At 33.3% G+C, this 4,635-nt stretch overlaps 1 long non-coding RNA gene across 1 annotated transcript in view; it reads left to right on the forward strand.

Moving 5' to 3' along the window:
* LOC106883808 (uncharacterized) overlaps positions 1 to 1,991 on the forward strand; it is a 10,996-nt gene extending 9,005 nt beyond the window's left edge. Inside the window, exon 4 of the long non-coding RNA XR_008264178.1 lies at positions 1,896 to 1,991. This is a non-coding gene — a long non-coding RNA (uncharacterized LOC106883808). The remainder of the gene's footprint in view (positions 1 to 1,895) is intronic.
* Positions 1,992 to 4,635: the final 2,644 nt, after the last annotated feature.

The following is a 4,635-nucleotide window of genomic DNA, read 5'->3' on the forward strand; positions in this document are numbered from 1 at the left end:
ATAAAACGAAGCTATGGAGATTAAATACGCTTTACACCGCTTAACCAGCCAAAGGAGTAAATATAAACAACTGAATACTTGTCAGTGATTGGTTGAAATTATCGAAATAAGACAATTTTTTACATGAAATAAATTCGAATACAAAAATATTTTTCTGTTCTATAACACAAAATAGATAAGTATACGAAGTTTGAAAGTCTTTCGGTACCAAAAACACTACGTAAAACATTAATGAAAACTGTGGCCCCCGTTTTAAAATAGATCCACGTTGCGTTATATCAGCCGAAACGTTGCGTTAACAACAAACAAGATGAGGACAAATATCCATCAAATATAAATAATGTAAATAATGCACATAATTCCACATCTCTTAAATATAGAACTGCATAAAGAATTAATTACAAATTTAGAGTTTGATATTTCTGACAAATGTTTTAATTAAATTTATATATTCCTCTCGTGGTCTATCCTAGAGATGGAGATGGTGGAGGGCTTGAGTGGTCCAATAACTCTGAGAGTAATACAGTCTAATATTTAGAGCTTTTGTCAGGGACATCCACAGCGGTAAAGTCAAAGAAGAGGATCCAAAGCGAACATGACCATCGACTTCTAAAACTCCAATGGCGAAGCAAGTGGATGTAGACAACAAGGGCCGATCTCAGTAACATTTGAGCAGGCATAGAGGATCAACCTTCTTTGGAATAGTTAAGAAGGCGTCACTCGAGACTAAGTCAAGAGATAATCCGTTATAATTTCATTGCATGATACATGTCTCATTTTTATATGAGCTGCAGAGAATAGTTCAGGAACCAAAATGTGTGGGTAATTCTCTAGTAAATGGAGAGCCGTTTGAAGTTCCTGCGGCTGATATTTCCTTCGACAGGGAGAAACTGAAACCCTGGGACACGAGAAACTTGCACACGCTTAGACGCGCGCTCCCCCACCCCCCACACAGAGTATAGTGTGTGCGTATATTTGACGCTGATGAACATTGATGAAGTATGTAAACATTGTCGAGAAATTGAAAAAATTCCATTGTTACTCCCACTACTAGAAATTTTTATGAACCCGTGTTTGTCCCGTTAAAAACGGTGCATCAAAAATGTCTATATAAAACTAAGAATGAACACAAAAATAGTGGAAGTAGAAATAAGCAACGAGTTTGTAAAGGAATAGTCATTTCTCAGATAACTATATACCACCAAGTTTATATTTTCCACAGAGCATTTTTATTAAATTAAGTGTATTGATTATTGATTTCGACAGGGCATTGAAACCTGTCCACATTTATTTTGCCAACAAAACACGACGTCACCATGGTATCTTTAATTAATGGTAAAATACTAATGAGGCGATCATGGTACACTTATAGATGAACGATAAGCCTTGTGTTTAATCATCGTTACATAATGAATCACAAAGAATTCTTTAATCGTGGTATATATATTTTTTCTATCTTTTGGAGAATTCTATGCAGTTGTTTTTCTTTAATGCATTTTTTGCCCGTTTTCTCCTTTAATCATATGCGTATGCGTACATAAACACGCATATACCTGAACGTTTATATTTTGCATATACGATCGTGTATGTTTCAAAGTGAATATATACATTCATTAATGAAAATGTTTGCCTGTTCGTTTACTTTAATTTGATAGATGTGTAGGCTAGTGACATTCTGCCATTGAAATTCACTGTCGTTTTATATATTTACACGCAAAACTGTATGCTCTGACATTTCTAAATATGTCGATAATTATGTATATAAACATGAGTACAGGGATATATTATTATTCATTTATACATATTTGTTGTGTTTATTTTTTTCTTCTTACTTTTCATTTTATTTACCTTTGAGTCGTTTCAAGACAAAAATAAAATATATTTTTTAAAACTAGTAACAATATACAAATCAAGAAATGAAAAATTGAGTACGAATGTCAACACCAATCCAAAATAGAAAATAACAAGAAATTGAATGAAAAAATAACATAAACAAGTCTATAAAAATAAAACGAAAAAATAGATAATTTGAAAGGAAAAGAAAATTTAATCTTAAGATGTATCCTTTGAGATAAAATGAATAAAATCAAAATTATCTTTGTATTTCTTTTGTTTCTTCTGTATTTATTTTATAAAAAGACATTTCCCTTATGATTGCAATCTTAGCTTTTTTCGCTATTTTTACTTTTTTTAGGCTTGAATTTTCTTTTTGTTATAGTTATATAAATGTTGAAATTTTGCTTTACAAAGCTAAAAAGGTATTTTATGTCATGCTCTGTCTATTTGCAATGGGAAATGAAGTAACCTGATCTTGAATAGATGTACTTCAACAAGATTTCCGGGTGTTTTAGTCTAAAACAAATACATGATAATTGTAGCTTCAGATGACATCAATATGGCCGTTCTTTTTGTAAAAATTACTAACACAGGTACAAAAACACATTCACACATGTACACAGAAACACCCAGCATGTTGTTCATTTAAAATTTTGCTTCATTTTCCTTTATTTCCTTGACCTTTTGAGTTAGCTATCACAATATAAAATTATATTTAATTTCACAGCTAAAAGTCAAACTTTTGTGTGTAGTAAAATGATAATCTATGAGTAAGGGATACATACAGATCCTCGTCGACTTACGACCTATCCGACTTACGACCGATCGACTTTACGGCGATTGGCGTGCCAGCTCCCGGCAGCAATAATAAATAATCCAGTTGAAATCTAATGGATTTAGTTACTTAGAAATTAACCCGTCTACAGATGATGACAGCTAACAAACGCTTCCCCTAGGTTTGGTTATCAATCGACATTGTGTTGGATGACTATTCTGTCGCGAGGACATCGAGGCAGCCTCGTATTTATTTATAAGACGACTGCTTGAGACTCCGAAATTTTTGACTAACACCAGTATAATAGTATTATACAGAACACTGTGTATGACTTGAGAATGTACCTTAAGAATGTATATGTAGGCCTATACGACCAGATTGACTTACGACCACTCAGTCGGAACCAATTGTGGTCGTAAGTCGACGACGACCTGTATGACATCAACATAGCATCTGTCTAGCTATCTGTCAGTCTGCCTGTCTGTCCGCATGTATGTATGTATTTCTAAATTACATTTATATTTCTGATAAGCACTTGTACGCTGATGGCTGATATCGTTGCACACAACGAAGATTTACAAGCTATTAGAGATAAAATTATATTGGCATGTGGCATGGTCACGCAGTCTTGTTAAAACTGTTCTTCTTTCTCACGTTGGCAACAAGCTAAACAGGAATGCCAATATTTAAGGACAAAACTGAAAATAGAATTCTGAAGTTATGTATATCTTTTGAATAATTAAATAAATTTCTATTTTAGGCAGAGCGATATATTAAAATTGACATAAAAAATATTTTCAGAACATGCAAATTTTTTATTTGCCTGGATGTACGAATGCGAAACGTGAACATCATATTTATTGAATGTTAAACAATTAGAACATTTTCAGCAATTCGGGTGAAATCTCTAGAATACTTTGATGTATTCTCTAGAATACTTTGATACAGTGTCTATTTCTCTGTTAAATATAGCAGAGATGTGAAAAGCAAGCATCATAGATGCAAAACTTTGTGGACAGTTTTAAGTTCCTGTCTGACCAGATTCGTTTCTATAGTGTTCCAAAGCTAACTACAGCCCTCTCAATTCTCAAGTTGATTTTTAAATCTAAATGTTCATCCTCAGAGAAAGATACATAAAAGAATCTGCTACATCAAGTCTGGTTCTATATTCTATAAGTATGTTTGGTTTCACACATGTCTCTTCTAGAATAAGTTTAAACATTACCTTAATTTTCTTTAAGGCTTATTCTATGTTCAAAAGATAATCATTACAAGCACGGGAGAAGAGATTCATTATTTTCTGTATACCTTGTTTTATGTGAGCCATACTATCATAATCGACAGTACGCGACAAATAGCTTCTAAGAGTAAAAAATCCCTTTGATTTAGGTATGAAACAATTTAGATTATACAATTTTTCTGTGCCTACAATACCTCCCTTAAATGCAGGACCAATCACAGCTACAAAAAATATGGAAAACTAAAGTATATCTTTCTGTTTAATATCGTAATGCACTAGAGTTAGCACTATTTGTATGGGAGTAGGCTTTCTAGATATACATTTCAACAAACATGGGTTCCGACTTGCCAATTAGTGTTTTCATTCATTGCGTCAAAAGCTTTCGTTAGATCAACGAAATCTCTCTGCACTTCTGCAATTGCCTGAATTCATCTCTTTAACGACACTTTTGGCTTCTTCTGTAGTAGGACAAGTATCCATCTCTTTAATAATCTAGTGCTGCGTTACGTCTCCTATGCCTGTCATACTATTGTGGATGAATTATAAAAAAGACATGTAAAATGCTCTGAAACTTTCAATATCACTGAATCCGCCTCTAGAACAGTGAGAAATAGTAGGTGATTGGTGAGGACCAAATATTTGGTTAAACAAGTTGTACGTGTTTTGGAAGGTATTTTTCGCCAAAGGCCAAAATATCTGTAGGTATACTCGACGACAAGGAAATCGGTTGACCCATCCTGAAAAGTTGATATATGGCGGCGCTTCAATAATTTTTCTATTTTCA

This window comes from Octopus bimaculoides, chromosome 5 (genome assembly GCF_001194135.2).
Source record: "Octopus bimaculoides isolate UCB-OBI-ISO-001 chromosome 5, ASM119413v2, whole genome shotgun sequence".
NCBI lineage: Eukaryota > Metazoa > Mollusca > Cephalopoda > Octopoda > Octopodidae > Octopus > Octopus bimaculoides.